At 41.8% G+C, this 21,209-nt stretch overlaps 1 protein-coding gene across 4 annotated transcripts in view; it reads right to left on the bottom strand.

Annotated features, from left to right (window-relative positions):
• ARHGAP29 (Rho GTPase activating protein 29) overlaps positions 1 to 21,209 on the bottom strand; it is a 179,272-nt gene that overhangs the window by 85,220 nt on the left and 72,843 nt on the right. Inside the window, exon 1 of one of the 4 annotated variants that reach the window (XM_031001250.3) lies at positions 11,328 to 11,561. The exons of 1 other annotated variant lie outside the window; for it this stretch is intronic. The gene's annotated coding sequence lies outside the window, so the exon portion shown is untranslated. Of the gene's footprint in view, positions 1 to 1,164; positions 1,407 to 11,327; positions 11,562 to 21,209 lie in introns of those variants that run through there. 2 more of the 4 variants (XM_004026160.5, XM_063696870.1) reach the window with 2 other exon arrangements.

The following is a 21,209-nucleotide window of genomic DNA, read 5'->3' as shown; positions in this document are numbered from 1 at the left end:
GGCATGCAATACACATGCACTTCATTTCTGTACAGTTTGAACCTAGCACGCTTTAAAAAGAGGAAGCTGCCCAGCATCCCACGCCTCCAGAATGTCTAGCATTCCTGGCAGGCAGTACTCTCCTTTGACCAGCCAAAACTACTCTTTGCCAAAGAGCAAGTTCCTCATCCAAGAATTTAAATAAAGAGGGAAGAATGGAGCAACCAAAATGGACAGCCGACGGTGGTAACGACGGACAAAAGATAAACTATAGACAAGAGATACAGTCACAGAGACAGATGGAGAGAAGGGAAGGAGAGCTCAGCTCCTGAAAACATTCGGGGCCAATACCCTCTGAGAAAGTTTTAAAAAGATAAACATAGAGACAAGAGGCTCGTCAGTCTCGACGGTTCCACCTTGAAACGTCCAACTCCAGCTCACCCGTCCAAAAAAAAATTTTTTTTAAATTAAAACTGTCAAACCCCAAAACACGTCCACAATTGAACTGGGACAAACCTCTGAGACTGAGGAAAACTCTCAACGAAACCCAAAAGGCACAGACCAGGAGAAAATGCACCACGGAAATCCTAAAATATCTCAGGAATGACAGCCCAACCGGAGTGAGGGCTGCAGTCAGAGCAGGTGGGAGCGGGAATAGAATCCAGGCAAGAACACAGACCCATAGTGATCAGGAGCACGGATTCCGGAGCAAAAGCGCCTAGGTTTAGGTCCTGACGCTGCCAACCACTAGTCTGTGTGCTTGCGCAGGTTTTTAACCTCGGTTTCCCCGTGTGAACCGAGTCGAACAATCATGGAGTGTTCTGAACATTAAAAGAGTTAAAATGTGCAAAGCCTTCAGAACAGCAGGCGGACCCCTTGTACGCGCTGTGTGCTAACTTTAATTACGATCGTCACCGTCTGCTCCCGGCCACCGCTGGCGTCCTCCCCAGCTCGTCCGCGCCTCCCTCGCCGGGCGCGCCCCTAGCCCCGGCCGGACCCTTCCCGAGGACTCTAGTCCTGGCTCGAGGACACCCGTCCCTAGCGCAGCCTGCCACCGCTTCCCCTTGGGGCCGCCCCGCGGGCCTCCCGAACCCTGGACGGCAATTCGCGGGCGCTCGCGAGGGCGACCCCAGCCCGGAGCCACGACCACCGCGGCCGGAGCAAGCGCCACCTCCTCACACTCACCACGGCGCTCCATCTCGCGTCCCGGACGCGGACGCCCGCCCCACACCTACGGCCGCCGCCACCGCCGAGGGCTGGAGCTCGCTGCCCCCATCCCCCACGGCCTGCGGACGCCCGGCCAAATCTCAGCCGCAGCCGCAGCCACAGCCACAGCCACAGCCACCACCACCACTGCAGCCGCCACCGCCCCTGCAGCTACCGCCACGGCCGCACCGCCCGCCCGCCAGCCCCGCCCCCTGGAGCCCAGCCCATTGGGCCGCGCTCCCGGGGGCGGGGCCGGCGACCGCGGCAGGTCCGGGAGGCAACTAGCTGGCGCGCAGAACGCGACCGTCAACTGCGCGCGGCCGGACGCTGTCCCAGCATCACGGGCTGCGTCGGCTGCCCTTTTGGCTTGCAGGGGACAGGCAGAGCGACTCAGCGAAAAGTCACCTGAGGACTAGATGCGGCTAATGGCCAGATGAGCAGCTACATTTCTTATGAGACACTTCTGTGAATCGCCGTTTTCCTCCCTCTTCCAGGGGTTAGGGCCTGGGGAAGGGCGCCACACGTCTGAATGAAGAATGAACTACCTCAAAACCAGCCATCTACTCTGCCCCTCTGCCCTCTATGGAGGGTAATAGTTTCCACTTAGGCCTATCTGTATTTTTTTTTTTTTTTTTTTTTTTGGAGACGGAGTCTCGCTCTGTCGCCCAGACGAGTCTAATGGCGTGATCTCGGCTCACTGCAACCTCCGCCTCCCGGGCTCAATTGATTCTCCCACCTCAGCCACCTGAGTAGCTGCGATTATAGGCACCCACTACCACGCCCAGCTAATTTTAGTATTTTTAGTAGAGGCAGGGTTTCGCTATGTTGGCCAAGTTGGTCTCGAATTCCCGACTTCCCGACCTCAGGTGATCCACCCGCCTCAGCCTCCCAAAGTACTGGGATTACAAGCATGAGCCACTGTGCCCGGTCCTTTCTTTCTTAGCTGCACTTTCAAACTCACTTCATAATGAGAAGAAAAAAAAAAAGTCTGAGAAAGATGGAATAATTATAGCAAGCAGGGCTAGAAAGCACATAGCCCCTATATCACACCACTCGCTGGAACAAGCGATGGCACTTACCTCAGTGCTGGAACATTCAGAAAGAACTCATAGAGAAACAGAGGAAAAAACACAGGGAGGGAGACTGTGGGTAGTGCTGGGGTCTGAGAGAAAAATGACCACACACGGGAGAAACAGAAAAAGACACAGGAGAATGTGCTGAGGAAAAGTGGAAAGAAAATGAGGTGCAGACACAGGAAAAGGGAGGAAAACCAAGGAAGGCAGAAATAAGTGAAGGCAAAAAGAGAAAATAAGGAAGAAAAATAAAAGGAGAGACTACCCACTTAACAAACAGAAAAGTAAGTGAGCATGACAGAACCAAAAGTAGGGTAGCGGGGCAAGAGAAAAACTCATTGACAAAGAAAGAGAAGAGGGACATCTTACACAGACATATCTTTGAACCCTTACAGGAAAAACAATGCTAAGAAAATACAACAAATTTGGCTCCTCAGGTGCTACTTAGAAAAGATAAATAAGAAAACTCAGCTCCTTGGTTACTTTGGCACCATACTGGATTTTTTGGACTCAACTTACACAGATTTTCCCCTCAAACCCCCAAAATAATAGTAACAAGGTCCTGCCACAAATACTCAGGAAACCTCAAAAACCAAAATTCCTTCTAATCGTGCTGAAAAAGAAAAATGCGCCAAGGACTCTCACCATGGAAGCCAATGATGCCTGAACTGAAGCAAACTAATAAGAGGAGACAAAGGAGTCCCCAGGCCAAGGGGAGGCTGAACAGTGTAACTACGATTCAATCATAAGTAAGGTTTTTGGAAGGAAATTTTTGAGGAAGTCCCTCAACCTCAAACACCCTCTTAAGTCTATTTTAAAATATATTATTTTGCACTTATACACCATTTCCCTTAATAAAGAGGACTGTGTTGCTGACTAAAATGGAACTGGAAGCATCACTGACAAAATCATGAACAAGTTCCTGATGGAGAGAGAGGGTGTATGGATGGAGGTGGGGGTGTGACAAAGAGAAAGGAGCTCACAAGGAGGAAAGAAAAGCAGGGAAAGAGAGACAAAGGGAGAGACAAATATGTGAGAAGGAAAGAGAGACAACTATAAAGGAGAAAGAAAGACAAGAGGGAAAGAAGAAAGAAATATGCAGAGATAAGGGGAAGCAGAGAAAGAAAATGAGATGGAGAGAGATAAGGAAGATAAAAGAGACAGAGGTGATAGAGACTACCCACCGATAGAGAAAGGAAAGAGGGTCATTTCTCACATGCAAACAGTTCTGGGGGAAATGAAGCCAATTAGGCTCTGAGGTTGTTACCTTAAAAATATAAACATAAGAATCCAAGGCTCCTTGATTACCTGCTTCCACAAGTATTTTTCAGACTTAATTTTTAAAATTTTTTCCATTACACCTCAAACCTAACAGTACTAATATGACAAGCAGTACTGAAGACACCTAAAAAACAAAGACTCCTTCAAACCCCACTGGAGAATGATGCACCATGGACACTCACCCAGTGATAACTCAAAACTGAAGGACATCAGTGGGGGATGAAGAAAGAATTCTGAAGGCCAAGGAGAGTGGGGTTGGACAACTCTCAGGGAGCTCAAGGAAGCAAAGTCTGTCCCTCATAGCTGCTCTGGGTTATTCTCAACACCCCCTAAACCAGAACTACCCCTAAACCATCCCAAAACAGCCAACTACTGTGCATAGGATCTGACACAGAGTCACAATAGTTGGCTATTTGGGAATCGAGGAATGTTACTTAGAAGGTTAAATAAACTATAAGTAAGGTTGTCTAAGGGAAATTTTGAGAAGTCTCTCAATCTCAATCCTCCTCTTAAACCTTTAAAAAAATACATTATCTGCCATCCTTCATCCAGAGGATGATGACATTTGGAAATATTTGCAAAAATGGTAGTTTAGTTTTAATTTAAAAGGGTTATTTTATTAATCTCCCCTGACTTGATTTTGTTTGAAGTAATTTATCACACAAATACACTTTAAATATGAAAAGCACATTAATAGATGCAATAATACCTTTCTGCAAGTCCGAAATTCTTGGTCTATAATAAAATTGTAGTGTTCAGAAAAAAAGAGTAAAACCATCAGTATATCTACCATAGCAGTCCAATATCTTAAGTTTTTCAACAAGTTGCAGAAAAACATTTCTGGAAGCAACATATAATTTTTTTTAAATACTTGTGTTTTTACCATTTATATTACTATTGCCTCTAGTATTTTTTCCTTCTCAAACAGAAATTCACATCCTCTATGATACTGTTCAAGTCAGACATTCGGTGCAGCCTTAACTTTTATATTCCCCAAATCTTCCTCATGTGTTCTCTTCAAAATTTTTGTGGTACCAGACTGCACAGATTAGTATTCTTTCTATCTGCAGTGGTGACATTACCAGTACTGTTAATTTTACTTCATCTTCCTGAAGACAATTCTGTAGTTTAGGTAGCCTACTTTTCATAGCAGAACATGGGTCTAAAAACATTTGACAATATCTGGAGACATTTTTTGTTGTCATAACTGGGGAGGGGGATTCTACTGACATCTAGTGGGCAGAGGACAGGGATACTGCTAAACTTCCTACATGCATAGGACTGCCCTCATCCCCAACAAAGAATTAATTATCCAGCCCAAAAGGTCAATAGTGCCAAGGTGAAACACCCTGTTCTATATCCAATTACCACTTTATAAAAAACTATAAGACCTAGGAACTTGTTAAATTATGCCACAGTATATACCCAGAAAAATCTGGACTGTGGGCCATTTTATAGCATAAACATGATTTCTTCAACAAATAAACTGCAGGAAAAAAGATGGAAAGAAAAATCTCTAGATTATCCTTAAAAGATATATCAAATGCAGCCAGGTGCAGTGGCTCACGCCTGTAATCCCAGCACTTTGGGAGGCCGAGGCGGGTGGATCACCTGAGGTCAGGAGTTTGAGACCAGCTTGGCTAATATGGTGAAACCCCATTTCTACAAAATACAAAAAATTAGCTGGGCGTGGTGGCGTGCACATGTAATCCCAGCTACTCGGGAGGCTAAGGCAGTAGAATCGCTTGAACCTGGGAGGTGGAGGTTGCAGTGAGCCAAGATCACACCACTGCACTCCAGCTTGGGCAACAAGAGCAAAACTCCGTCTCAAAAAATAGTAATTTTATACATAATTTATATATATATCTCATATATATAATTATATATGAGATATATATCTTATATATATAATTATATATGATATATATAATTTATATATGTGATTATATATGATATATATAATTTATATATATATATAAAATCAAATGGAGGAATAAATAAAAACAGACATACTCTTCCACTGTAGTAAACAACTAGAAAAATGGACAAAATATATATTGTTTTCAGACACTGAACTACACACAGCACTGGGCTCAGGGCTGTCATCTCTGAGAGATGGGATCATAAACAAATGAGGTAAGCCCCATAATTACCCCAACTTTCTGCCTAAAGTCACATTCTTGACCATAGCACCCTTGACAACTTGAAGAGACAGAGATCATGGTTCCAGGAGATTGGAGTCGCCAGAATCTGTAGGACAGAGTACCAGAGACTAAGGATGTAGAAAAAGAAAGAGCTCCAGAAATTTGCATAGGAAATTTCTTAATTATCTTGCTGAACACCAAGATGCACATGTATACAGCAAAACACAACAAGGATTGGCAAATAATTTCCAGAAAGCTATAGATGGACAATTCCCAGGTTTCCCACAGGGCTGGAAGAACTCCACATTTTCATCAGCCAGAGTAGAGAGACCTACTGAACACCCCAGGGAGACCCCAGGGCATGCCTCATAGTACATCTAACCTAGCTTTAGTGAAAACTATACTCTAGCCACACCCCAACAAAGCTTCAAAACAGGCACATTTTATAATTTTTTTAAAAGCTGACGTTTAAAACAAAGTATAAAACAAAGTAGTAACAATATGTTGTGGCATTTATAACATATACAAAAGCAAAATCTATGACAATAGCATAAAGGAGGAGGAAATGAAAGTATACAGTAAGGTTCTTACATTACAGGTAAAGTAGTGTAATACTATTTGAAGGTATACTGTAAGTTAAAAATATATACTAAAATCTCCAGAGATAAAGTTAATTAAGCCAATAGTGGGCATAAATAAAATTTCAAAAAATCAAAAAAAAAAAAAAAGGCAGGACAAGAAGAAAAAGGAAACAACAAATGGAACAAATAAAAAACCAAACAGCAAAGTAACAGACTTAAACCCAATCATACCAATAATTACATTAAATATAAATAATCTAAACAGCCCAATAAAAAGGCAGAGATTCTGAGTGAGTAAAAAAGTAAGACCCAACTATATTTTTCCTATTAAAACACAGACTTGAAATATAATGACACAGATATATGGAAAGTAAAACAACAGAAAAAGACACACCATGCAAATATTAATCATAAGAAAGCCAAAGTAGCTCTATAATATAGGTATCAAAGAATTTTACCAAGGATAAAAAGCAACATTTCATAATGATAAGTGAGTCATTTCATCATAATGACAACAATCCTGAAGGTATCTGTACCAAAAATAGAGGTCCAGAGTATGAGAAAAAAACTGAGAGAAATGTATGGAAAAAATAGACAAATCCCCAATGACAGTTAAGATTTCAGCATTCTTCTCTCAGTAATTGATAGGATAACAGAAAATCATTAAGGATCATTAAGGACAAAGAATACTTGAATAGCACTATCAATCAACTTGACCTGATAGACATTTACAGAAAATTCCACCAAAAAACAGCAGAATATGCATTCGTTTCAAATGTATATGGAATATTCATAAGATAGGCCATATATGGGATAAAAAGAAGTCCCAATGAACTTAAGAGGACTGAAATCACACAGTGTATGTCCTCTGATCAAAACAAAATTAAATTTGAAACTAGTAACAGAAAGATAGCCAGGAAATCCCCAAATATTTGTAAATTATAAAATATAACTTTAAAATAACCAATGGGTCAAATTTCCACAAGGGAAATTTTAATATATTTTGAACTGAATGAAAATGAAAACCCATTTCAAAATGTGGAGATTACAAAGTAAAAGTCATGGTTAGATAAATACACAGTTTTAGATGCTTTATTGTAAAAGAGAAGGGTCTAAAGTCAATATCTAAGCTTCCACTTTAAGAAGCTAGAAAACAAAGAGCAAATTATACCCAAAGTAAGCAGAAGGAAGTAAATAATGATAAGAACAGAAATCAATGATTTAGAAAACAGAAAACAGAAAAAAATCAATATAACCAAAAGCTGGTTCTTTGAAAAGATTAAATTGATAAATATCTAGCTAGGCTGATCAAGAAATAGAGAAAACACAAATCACTAATATGAATGGAAGAAATGACATTAGTACAGACCCTACAGACACAAGGATAAAAGGATACAAGGGAATGTTACAAAAAACTTTGCCAATAAACTTAACAACTCAGATGAAATGGAAAAATTCTTTGAAAGACACAGATTACTAACCCTGACACAAGAAACAGAAAATGTAAATAGCACTACATGTATTAAATAACTGAATTCATTATTTAAAATTTCCCACAAAGAAAACTACATCTACATGAGCTTCACTGATAAAATTCACTGAACCAGATAAAATAATCCTATACAAACTCTTGGAAAATACAGGAGACAAGAACACTTCCCAACTCATTCTATGAGGCCAGCATTACCCTGATACCAAAACCAGACAAAGACATTACCAAAAAAAAAAAAAAAAAAAAAAAACCAAAAAACAAAAACACACACAAAAAACAAATTTCTTAACACAGTATTAGCAAGTCAAATCCAACAATATATAAAAAGGATAATACATAATGCCCAAGAAGGGTCTGTCCAAGGAATGCAAGCTTAGTTTAACATTCACTAGAAAAAAACCATGTGATCATCTCAAAAGATGCAGAAAAAGCATCTGACAAAATTCCATGGCCATTCATGATTAAAACAGTCAACAACGTAGGAATAGAACAAAATTTCTTCTATCTGATAAAAGGCATCTACAAAAAAAAAGACAGGTTTTCTCCTTAAGATCAGGATTAATATTGTTACTGAGGGTCTTAGCCAGTACAGTAAGACAAGAGAAAGAAATAAAATGCATTCACATTTAAAAAGAAAGAAGTAAAATACTCAGAGATGATGTGTTTGTGTACTTAAAAAAAAATCTTAAGAAGCCTATAAGCTACTACATCTAATAAATGAATATAGCAAGGTCACAGAATACAAAGGTAATACACCATAATCAATTTTATTTCTATACACTAACAACAAACAATTGAACAAAAAAATTTAAAACTTCTGCTCTTTGAGAGACAGTGTTGAAATAAAATGCAAGCCACAAATTGGGAGAAAATATCTGACAAAGGATTTGTAACCAAATATATCAGGAACTCTTACAATTCAATAAAAATAAAACAACAATCCAATAAAATAATGAGTAATGAAGTGAACATATGCTGCACAAAAGAAGATACACAACTGGGCAATAAGCACATGAAATATTGCTCAATACCATTAGTATCAGAGAAATGCAAATTTCAACTTCTATGAGATACCACTGAATAGTCACAAGAAATTTTAATTTCAGCTAGACTGAAATACTAAGTGTTGGTGAGGATGTAGGGCAACTGTAACTGTAATACATGCTTCTATATACAAGGTATACAATCACTTTGTGAAACAACCTGGCAGTTTCTTACACAGGAAATGTACATTTAACATACAACCCAGTAATTCTCCTTTTGTATGCATCCAAAAGAAATGAAAACATATATTCACCCCTAAACTTGTATACAAATGCATAGCAATTTTTTTCATGATAGTCAAAAACAAAACAACCCAAACTCCATCAACAGATAAACAAACTGTGGTACAGCCTTACGATGGAATACTATTTAACATTACATATCCATGACATGGGAAAAAATCATAGATGAATCTCAAAAGCATTAAGCTAAATGAAAGAAGCCAGGCACACACACACTGTATATCTTTGGTATGATTCCATTTACATAAAATTCTAGAGAATATGAAACTAATCTTAAATGACAAAAGAATTTCGTTGCCTAGGAATGCAGTCGTGGTGTAGGTGTGGGGAAAATTGCGAGAAGCCTTTCATTTCCTCCACTAAAAATAAAGCATCCCTTTACTTTCCCATAGGATATTCAACATACTTGGGAAACTCACGATATTATACCTTGGGCCCCATCAATATTGTCTATTGCTACCGAAGATGCAAAGGTTCTACAGGACTGTCTACCACAAAATGGGATCAGACTAAATTTTCTTAGTGAATGCTGAATGAATAAGTGATACGAGAATGAAAATTCTTTAGGGTGACTTCTGGGCATGAACTTTGTTCAATGTGGTTATACTAACCCCCGGGACCAAGAGCAGTGGCTGTAAAAGCCCATGTTCCTAGGTCAAGAGCCTTTACATGTGAGGAAGTGAAGGTGCTTACAACTGAGGTAGATATTCTATTTTAAGGAGGTAAGGGGAGCAGTAATGACCAACCACTATACATTCTTGGGCAGCGCTTTTCTACATCTCAGCCAAAGTTCTATTTCCTGCCAAATTGGGGACTAAAACATTTTCTACTCAGGCCTATTCTATTTTCTTCAAGTTCACTCTTAAACTCTTCTCAGAATCATCAGACAAAAACTGTATACATACTGTAAAGCTCATGAAGCTTAAGCATCAGGGTTGCTCACTTACACAGTTCCTGTAACAAGGAGGCATTTTGAAATAAGCATTTCTGGCAAACTGCGTAAAGAAATCACTACAGAAAGGGACCTAATCTCCAAGACTCCCATAATTTTGTTGTGATTCACTCATTCTGAATATTCACTTTCATATCTAATTTTGAAGTATTTTTCTTGAAAGGGGAATCTCCTCTCCCAAACTGAATGAGGAGGAAGCGAAGCTAATTCCCAAAGATTAATAAAGAAAAAGGTAAATGTAGAACAAAAAGGTACTTAGAACTTTCATAAAACATCTCCTAACATTCCCCTTCCCCCCGCCAACCCCTCCATCCCCCGCCCAAAAAAGATCCACCTTTAGAAAACAGAGGATGTCAAAGATCCAAAAAAAACAACGTGGAACGCCACCCTTGGTTTTTAAAGAGGGGTGGTGGTGGTGAAAAGGTGAGATAAACTCGGACAAATCAGAGGGCTGAAAGACAAGGGAGGAACGTCCTTGGCTGCCCTGTGTAAACCAAGGCAAGATCCTCCCTGGGAACACCAGGTTTCTATCACAGACCGGGTCCTGGGACACCTAGTGAAACAAACGCACAGGGGTCCGCTCTCTAGGTGGTAGGTGCAATCTCCCAGCTTGTCCCTTCCTATTTTGCAGAGCACACGACTTGCCCTAGAGCCATGGCTGGGAAAAGGTGGAAGGGCGAGACCAGGCAGTAATGAGTGGGGAGAGAGAAGGGGAGGAGTAGGGTGGGAGGGAACGACAGAGACGCTCCAGAAGGGGCACACGGTGAGAATGCGCAAGACGGTGTTTTACAACCTTAGATCTCCCTTCCCCAAAGTAATAAATAGCCAGGGTCTAGGTGAGGTGAAGTGCAATAAGAAAAAGTAAATATGGAACATGAGATGTCTGTTTTACTCAGCCTTTGCATGTGTCAGACTGAAATTTCAGAAAACGTCACCAAACTTCCAAAAAGCATCCCTAGTAAGAAAGACGGACTTGAGACCCGGTGAAGAAAACCAGTGGGGTAAGGGTAAAGGAGCCCCTGAATTCCGCAGTGAGGCGATGAGGGCTGGTAGCTAGCAAAGGGAGCGGGGCTGAGACACGCTCGGGGAGTCCTGTAAGGGGAGGAAAGTCCACCCGGCCAGCTTCTCCCCTGCTGCCCGCCGGCGTCACACAACTCAGAGCGCGCACCCGGGGTCCGCGGCGTACCCGCAGCGCCCGCCCGCGTCCTCTCGCTCGTCCGCGCCTGCCTCGCCGGGCGCGCCCCTAGCCCCCGCCGGACCCTGGACGGCAACTAGCCGGCGCCCGCAGCCACCACCGCCGCGGCCGAAGCGAGCGCCACCTCCTCACACTCACCACGGCGCTCCATCCCGCGTCCCGGACGCGGACGGCCGCCCCACACCTACGGCCGCCGCCACCGCCGAGGGCTGGAGCTCGCCGCCCCCATCCCCCACGGCCCGCAGACCCCCGGCCAAGTGGCAGCCGCAGCCACAAACACCACCACCACCACCACCACAGCGGCCGCCGCCCTTGCAGCTACCGCCACGGCTGCGCCGGCCGCCTGCCCCGCCCCTTGGAGCCCAGCCCATTGGCCTGGCCCGCGCTCCCGGGGGGCGGGGTCGGCGACCGCGGCAGGTTGGGGCGGCTGCTCGCTCGCGCGCAGAACGCGGCGGTCAGCTGCGCCCAGCCTGAAGCTGTCCCAACCGCGGCCGCCTCGGTCGCCCTTTTGACTTGCAGCAGGGCGGGCAGAGCGACTTAGAGGAAAAGTGACTTTTTGTACCCTCCTGCAGGGAGCAGGTTCTCTGTCCTTGTTTAATTAGACATTTCTCAGGTGGGCACTTTGAATTCCTTCCAGTCAAGACTCAGGTGTTCAACTTGTTTTGTCGGCCGTCTTCCTCCACCCTTCTTCTCCCATTCAAAACAAAAGTACGTTTTGTGCTTAACTTTAAAACTCCCCCCACTCTTTTCTGTCTTCAACTGATTGTCACTTTCAGCAAACTAAATAAATTACTCAAAACATCAGCTATTATACAGTCCCCGACACATGGCAGGTGCTCAGTAGATGCTAGTTGATTGCATGTCCCCTAACCACGCTACCTGCTTCTTACCATTAAGTGCTCCTTGAGTCATGGGACTGATCAACACGGTGGAGGAAGCCGCAACCAAAATAAAACATTTATCTAGATGTTGGATCACACATCATATCATGTTTGGAGGAAAACAAAACACTGCATTTATATATAATATATATTAGTAACACTTACCAACTCTACTAAGAATACCTTTCCTGTCACCTGTGCTGACACATAAGCACTCCATGAATATTAGCTGATTAATGGTAAAATTATGGAAAGGGAATTTGGAAAAATCACTTAATGGCATCTTCCCTTTAAATATTTTTCAAAAAGATTAAATATCTGTCATATTCTTCACCCTTCTTCGTTAGGACAAATATATTTGAAAACATTGTCAAAGGAAGATGTTTTTGTTTTGTTTTGTTTTGTTTTGTTTCAGAGAGAGACAGGGCCTTGCTCTGTGCTCAGGCTGGAGTGCAGTGGCACAGTCATAGCTCACTGAAGCCTTGAACTCCTGGACTGAAGGAATACTCCCATCTCAGCCTCCTGAGTAGCTGGGACTACAGGCTCGTGTCACCACGCCCAGCTCTGTTGTTTATTTTTATGTTTTGTAGCGATGGAGTCTTCGCCATGTTGCCCAGGCTGGTCTCAAACTCCTGGCCTCAAGGGATCCTCCTGCCTCATCCTCCCAAAGTGCTGGGATTAGAGGCGTGAGCTACCACACCTGGGTCATTTTTATAAGTAAATATGATTATTAACTGAGAAAGGGTGAATGTCAGACATCTGCTATGTGGGATAAATGGCTGTGTTTGGCAAAGAAACTAAAAAATAAAGGGCAATATCTCCACCAAATCCTCTAACACTGACTCAGCATGTGCCCTGAATCATCTTATAAGCCAACTAGATTTTTTACCTATAAATGTTTCTTCACTAAAGTGGCTCATGATCATGGTTTTGGAGGACGAGGACTAACAGACACACAAACAAGAAATCAAAGGCATAACTGGATAGTGCATTAATAATGAAGCATGTATGACAGATGATGTGGTATTGTTATTTTATAATTACAGTATATATTAACACATATCCACTCTGCTTATTGAAATATTTTTCATTCCTTCCATGATAGAGAATCCCGCCTCTGCTCTGAAGCCTTTCTGTTCGCTCCAGTGAAAATTAGTCATCCACCGGGCGCGGTGGCTCACGCCTGCAATCCCAGCACTTTGGGAGGCCGAGGTGGGTGGATCACTTGAGGTCGGGAGTTCAAGACCAGCCTAACCAGCATGGAGAAACCCCATCTCTAGTAAAAATACAAAAAATTAGCCAGGTGTGGTGGCGCATGCCTGTAGTCCCAGCTCTTGGGAGGCAGAGGCAAGAGAATCGCTTGAACCGAGGAGGCAGAGGTTGTGGCGAGCTGAGATTGTGCCATTGCACTCTAGCCTGGGCAACAGGAGTGAAACTCCATCTCAAAAAAAAAGAAAATTAGTCATCCTATTTGACATCATATTGTACATAGGATACTATTCTTGTGGCACTTATGGTTTTGGTGCCATGGTTTTTGGCAGTGTTTATGCTAATTAGATTGAAAGTTCCACAGTACTACATTAGTTAGGTCTGTATCTAATACAGAATGGGCCCCCACTAAGAATTTTCTGGAGGGATGTTGAGGGCATGAACGGTAGGCCCAGAAGTAAAAATTCTTCCAGTGAGATTTTTTTTTTTAAATCACAAACTGCACTCAACTTGGTTGTATCTAGTAGAACCAAATATGATGGTCACAAAAACCTCATGTCTAAAGCAAAGCCTATCCCAGATATCCTGTTCCCTGAGGTGAAGGGACTGATCACAAGTGTGCATGTTCCATGTGGGTGGTGGAGGTGGGAGCCCAGCCCCACAGGGGAGCAGAGTGGACAGGTGCTCTTCCCCTCTGCCACACTTCAACAGCAGTCTGTTTAGGAGGGACCCACATTGTCCATCATGTCTATTGTATTTTTATTGATTCCACAAATATTCACTGAATACCTCTAATGTGCCAGACATTGTTCTGAGCACAGGGGATATATCAGGGAATTTTAAATCCACCCTTAGATTCTCCTCAACCATGATGAATAATGCCTGGGAGAGGGGAAGAAGTAATGGAAGCCTGCACGGGTGGCCCCAAGGCAGGCAGTCCTTGGACTCCCTGGACTGCGGCTGTCCTTGACCTCACTGCTGGGGCATGTAAAAGGAACGACTCAGAGTCTGACAGGCCACAGTGAGTACAAAGCCTCCAGATTCCAAGGTGGACAAAACTCACCAAGCAGGTTATTAATCTTGATTCCATGATGGGTGTAATTGAGAAACAAGGAATCAATTCAGACCTCATGCTGGAAATGAATGTGAAAGACATTACCAACATCCAAGAATTCTGTGCTGTCATAAGGACAGGAAACTAAGATTGACAAAAATAAAGAAATATTTGAGTATATAGATGAAGATATCATACTCATGTTATGGCCAAATTAAGTTACTACATTTCCAACTCCAATTTTTAATGTGTTTTAAACTTTCTTATAAGATTTTGATGATATAAACCTCTGTGCTTGAGCCATCACGTACCATAACCCTACCTGATGTCTTAGTAATATGTATAAGGTAACTCCCCTAATAGTTAATGGTCAGTGCCAAAAATAATATTAGCCTTAAAAATGCAATTATTGATACTACTGTGAATAAAAAGATTATGGTGGTAGTAATAATAACTAGCCATTTATACTTTACTCCGTGCTAGTAAACTATAAATGTCTAGTTATTGTGCTAGTGATACACTTTTAATTATACTTTACATTTCATAAATTATTCAGTCCTCACAATAACCTATGAAGTGCTATTATCATACCCATTTTTTTTTTTTTGAGAGGAAGTCTTGCTCTGTCACCCAGGCTGGAGTGCAGTGGCGCAATCTTGGCTTACTGCAAGCTCCACCTCCCGGGTTCACGCCATTCTCCTGCCTCAGCCTCCCAAGTAGCTGGGACTATAGGTGCCCACCACCACGCCCGGCTAATTTATTGTATTTTTAATAGAGGCGGGGTTTCACCGTGTTAGCTAGGATGGTCTCAGCCCCACAAAGTGCTGGGATTACAGGCATGAGCCACCATGCCTGGCCTATCATACCCATTTTATAAATGAAAAGCTGAGACACAGAAGAAGTTCAATGAAGAATTTCTGCTGGACTTCATAGAAATTGACATTAACATGAAGTTAAGTTTGACCATACTTCTCTTAGAAAAAGATGTTAGGAAATGACTCCTCTTATTCTACCTCTGCCTCTCTGTCCTTCTTGCTCTTCCCCAGGTACCCCAAAGTCCCTCTTGCCTCAGGACTTTTGCCTTTGCTGTTTCCTCTGCCTGGAATTGGCTTTTCCCATACATCTACATGACTTGTTCCTTGCTCCCTTTTCCTTGCTGCCTTCTGGTCTCTCCTCAAATGGTCCAGATTATTGACATGTTCCTTGACTCCTCCATAAAAACAGCATCCCCCTTTTTGATACTCCCTTTCTTCCTTACTCTGCTTTAATTTTTGCACTTATCCCTCTACTGACTTGATATAGATTTATTGGTTTATTTACAGATTTTTTAAATGTCCCCTTACTAGTATGGGTATGTTAAGTTCTATGAAAGAAGGGACTCTGCCTGCTTTGTTCACCACTGTGTTTCCAGCCCCTGGAAAAGTACTTGGAATTCATCAACAAATGAAAGATTTAAAGAAAATAACAATACAATATACCCAAACATTAGAGTTATCTTTTGAAAAGATTAATTTGTTAACATTTTGAGAGTTTTAATCAGATAAGAGAACTATATTACATTGTTTGAGAAAGATTTTACTTTAGCTGCTTGTAACCAATATACTAACATATGACAAGTTTCATGACTTCACCAAATCTTTATCTGAAAGAGCCATAAGTAACTCAAGAATCTTACATTACAAAGTTCTACTTACAGCTTGGTTCCCTTTCTTGGGTTTCTGGGCTCTGCTAGTTTAGAGGCCTTAGTAACTTAAGGAAGAACGCTTCTTCCAAGGAACACAATTTTTTTCATAGAAGTAAAAGTGAAGCCTCTGGTCATTTGCTTCTGCTGCTTTCAACAGGCAAATAAAGGATAGTTACAGTGTTGGCTGGGGTGTTTGTCCAAGATCACCCTGTGCCGTAGAGGCAGGAGAAGCAGTCCAGGGAGTCCTCAGGCAAACCTGCTGACATTCAGGGGCAGGTTAGTAGATAACAGCAGCCTGACCCTGCCCATGCTACCAAGGGTATACTTACATCAGTAATAAAAGTTCGGATCATGCCAAACAACCTAAACAACCCAATCAGCCAAAGTTTTAGAGTAAGGGAAAGGGAACAAATCCCCATGGCCTCGTAAGTATTCTAATAGAAGTTCTGTAATGAAAAAAAAAAAAAAGAAAAGAATCTTAAATTATTTCCTTCCTTCTTTAAAGTAGAGGGGTAACATTTTCCACGATTGTTTTTTTCTTTCATCGATTCACCAAATGGTGACTAGATAAGAAAGCAAATACTGCTCCCCTTAACCTGTGTATTCTATGATCCTCACAAAATACCTGTAAGATAACAAAATGAGATCTGTTTTTCCGATAAAATTTCATAAGTTTCAGAATCAAAGGGATCTTAGAGCTTATTTACTTCATTCTCCTTTATTTTTTTTTTTGAGACAGAGTCTCAGTCTGTTGCCCAGGCTGGAGTGCAGTGGCGTGATCTCGGCTCACTGCAATCTCTGCCTCCTGGGTTCAAACAATTCTCCTGCCACAGCCTCCTGAGTAGCTGGGACTACAGGTGCATGCCACCACAGCCGGCTAATTTTTTGTATGTTTAGTAGAGACAGGGTTTCACTGTGTTAGCCAGGATGGTCTTGATCTCCTGAGCTTGTGATCCACCCATCTCGGTCCCCCTAAGTGCTGGAATTACAGGTGTGAGCCACTGCGCCCGATCCATTCTCTTTTATTTTATAAGGAAATCCCAGCCCAGCTTTCCCAGGGCTTACAGTTAGTCATTGGCCTGACTAGACTGGAACCAAGACCAGGGCCCTTTCTACACTAATGTTTTAAAATCTCTGTAAATCTATGAAATTAAATGAAAGCACTTGCCTTGATCATTCTTAGTTTAATGAGTAAATATTTGAGCTATACTAACATGTTTAAATATGAAATTTGTTCTACAAATTTACTCCTATTATTTTGGAGGTCTGACTTATTGTACTAAAAATTATGGCCCTAAACAATGGATGGCTTAACATACAACCAGTGAGGAGCTTGGGTTGCTCTTGAAGTAGAAAGTTGTCTGCAGGCATCTGGAACACACACACACACACACACACACGCACGCACATGCACACATTAAGGCTTTTCTCTAAGGGAGAAGGCTGGCTGGCTTTAGGAAGGAGTAGAGCCCAATGGAAACATTACTAATATTTCTTTATCTACCCACTGAGCAAGTACCGCTGAACTCTCTGAGAAACAACGCTACCACTAGTGACTTAGCGACTTCAGTGAGTGTTTATCTTTCTAACTACATATTTATATAGGGGTGGCTGCCTGTGCCATGCTTGCCAGAGAATTGAGAAGTGACTGCTTGTAAAAGTTGGAAAATATTTGGTTTAGAAACCTGTTTTTAAATTCACTCAAGATAAGATTACATTTTATAGTATTAGAAGAACTATTATCATCCAACCATTTAGATACCCGGATTTAAATGATTTTATTCTGAAATTATCTCAATAGCTGACAATGTGTGGCTTAAATTATAAGAAGGCAAATACAAGTTAAAGTAGTACTATGAGTTAATAATTCTATAATATTGGTATCTAGAAATGTCTATAGATGCTTTCACTTCAAAGACCTTCAAAAATATTGATTGTCACTGATGGATTGACACCATTTACCTTATTCTTCTTGATGACATATTTAGTTTAGGATACTCATGAATGCAATTAAATTTTGTCTGGGAGCTACATGGTACTAGAATGTATGAGGTCACAGACATAACCATATATCCTACTAGCCAAAAAACTGATGAAATACCTGTTACATAACATCACTGAAACCATCAGCTTAGTAGATTCAGGGTGGAGAACAGATGGAATGGCAAACAAGGCTTGAAGACAGTAAGTTGCCTTGCTTAGGAGTTAGCCTGAATTGGCTGCAAGGTGAGAAATGCTTTAGATCTCTTCTGTGAGTCCATGAAGGCAATACTGCTTGGCAATCTGACTTCTAGTAACTTCCTCCTGGGTAATGACTAAGAACCAAGAGGAGGTGAAAAAGAGCTCCATTCAGGAAAAATGACTAAAAGGTAAAACAAGCCTACTAAAAAACCAGAATCTAAGGAAATGAGTAGACCGGTAGGCAAGTGGTCTTATCCAGACCTTGGAGTTGCTTTGTGAGTCAAAAAATAGAAGCATAGGATGTGGGTCAAGGGACAGTGGATTCCAGAAGGACCCTGTGAAGATGTTTCACAGAGAGCTGGCATTTTAATTTACACAGCTTTTCTTGAACACCAAGTCAGTGAAATGGAGCTGCCAGATGCCAATAACAATGGTGTATTCATGAATCAGTATTTGAAGTGCTATAAAAACTGAAGGTGGTTTTTGGTAGTGGGGACAGGACTTTGGGGAAGAGGAAAAGACAAAGGACATAAAGATCACAGCTTAGGGAAAATTTCTTGAGAACAAAGTAGACTACTGATTTATCTAACAATGTGTTATAGGTTGAACTGTGTTTGCCACCCCCACGCCACCAAATTCATATGTTAAAGTCCTAACACCCAGTACCTCAGAATGTGACTATATTGGACATAGGGGCTTCAAATGGGGTACTTCAATTAAAATGAGGTCATTAGTGTATGCAGCCCCTAGCCAATGACAAGTGTCTTTACAAGAAGAGGTGATTAGGATGCCAACACACACAGAGGGAAGACCATGTGAAGACAGGGAGAGATGGCCATCTATCTACAAGTTGAGAGAGTCCTCAAAAGAAACCAACCATGCTGACACCTTGATGTCAAACTTCTAGCCTCCGGAACTGTAAGAAAATGAATTTCTGTTGTTTAAGCCTCTCAGTCTGCAGTACTGTGTTATGGCAGTCCTAGCAGAGTAACACATAAGGCAACACTATTTAAATTACAGGACTTAAATAATAACAGCACTGATGGGTTCTAGTTGGATCCGAGACCATCCTCTTCCCTTCCCTGTAGAAATGTTAGTCCAACTGTGGCTGCAAATTGCCATTATCCAACTTGTTAAGTGCGGCATTTCTTCCTAATATTCACAAGTCACAACGAGTCAATATCACTCCTACTCTGGGGTGTGGCCCAGGGTAAGGCATCACATCCATTGTAATACCGTCATTAAAATGAGAAGGCAGGATGTTTACAAGCCTAGTGTTCTGTAAGTAAAGAATTTGCATTGGGAGGAGATTGATTCGTTTCTGCTCAGAGTTGAAGGGATGCCCTGGTCTCTTCATTTGTATCTAAGAGAGGAAGAGTTAGTGTGGCAGTTTTAGGGATACTGTTGCTGCCATTGCAATTGGTATTGGTGGTTAGTTAATAATACTAATTCCATCACTGTGCTTGGTTTATAATATGAGCTCAATAAGCATTAGCTTACTTTTCTATTCTTTTTTGGTTCTATAACATTTCACAGTATACAAAGCTCTGCTACACACATTAACTCAGTATTCAAAACAAGTCTGTGAAATATGAATTATTGTTATCATCCTTATTCAGCTACTAAGAAACCTGTATCTCAAGGAAGGTGAATTATTTACTCAAAATTACACTACAAGTTAATAGAAGAGATTGAACTCAAAGCAAGGTCACCTGTCTCCTCAAGCAGGACTCTCTCCGACATACCCACCAGCTCTAGGTAGTTAGTTCTGTTCCTCTCTGTATGTTTTAAATAATCCATTTTAATCACGGAATGACATTTTCTGTATTCATCAAATATTCTTGATGATGAAGAGCTTTGATATTTATTACACAGATTGTATCTACCCTACAAATATTACATGAATAAACACTTTGCACATACAAATGGGCAGAGAAAGAAAATGCCCCCAGAACCCCTTCATAAGTTACCTCCCTTCTACTGAACTTGGGTCAGAATTTCTTAAGAATAATTGTTTAGAAGATACTTTCTCTTACATAAATACAGAGTTCCAATTTAACCAAAACCAGAAATAGATTTAACAGTACTAATCTTTTTTTTTTTTTTTGAGACAGAGTCTCGCTCTATCTCCCAAGCTGGAGTGCAGTGGCGCGATTCTCGGCTCACTGAAAGCTCCGCCTCCCAGGTTCACGCCATTCTCCTGCCTCAGCCTCCCGAGTAGCTGGGACTACAGGCGCCCACTACCACGCCCGGCTAATTTATTGTATTTTTAGTAGAGACGGGGTTTCACCGTGTTAGCCAGGATGGTCTCGATCTCCTGACCTCGTGATCCGCCCGCCTCGGCCTCTCAAAGTGCTGGGATTACAGGCGTGAGCCACCGTGCCTGCCCAACATTACTAATCTTTATATATTCTATGGTTTACTTTTTATTTTACTTTGTGTATGTTTGTGTGTGGGATAGGGAAGTAACATTGCTCCTATAGGAATATACTTTTCAGGTTTTTTATGCTAGACTTAGAAGCAAACTTTTTAAAACATAATTCATTCATTGGATGGAGGCTGTTTGAAAATTAAGAATTTTCAAAGAATTGATTTATGATCCTCTCAAACCAATCCTTTTATGATTCAGAAGACACTTCAAGAATCTTGGCTGGGCCGGGCATGGTGGCTCACACCTGTAATCCCAGCACTTTGGGAGGCTGAGGCAGGCAAATCACGAGGTCAGGAGATGGAGATTATCCTGGCCAACATTGTGAAACCCCGTCTCTACTAAAAATGCAAAAATTAGCTGGGTGTGGTGGTGCACGCCTGTAGTCTCAGCTACCCGGGAGGCTGAGGCAGGAGAATCACTTGAACCCTGGAGGCGGAGGTTGCAGTGAGCCGAGATCAGGCCACTACACTCCAGCCTGGCAACAGGGTGAGACTTTGTCTCAAAAAACAAAAAAAAGAATCTTGGCTGGGCGCAGTAGCTCATGCCTATAATCTCAGCACTTTGGGAGGCTAAAATGGGA

The sequence above is a fragment of the Gorilla gorilla genome, chromosome 1 (genome assembly GCF_029281585.2).
Source record: "Gorilla gorilla gorilla isolate KB3781 chromosome 1, NHGRI_mGorGor1-v2.1_pri, whole genome shotgun sequence".
Taxonomy (NCBI): domain Eukaryota; kingdom Metazoa; phylum Chordata; class Mammalia; order Primates; family Hominidae; genus Gorilla; species Gorilla gorilla.
Note: the sequence above shows the minus strand (reverse complement) of the source record. Positions and strands in the feature narration are given on the sequence as shown.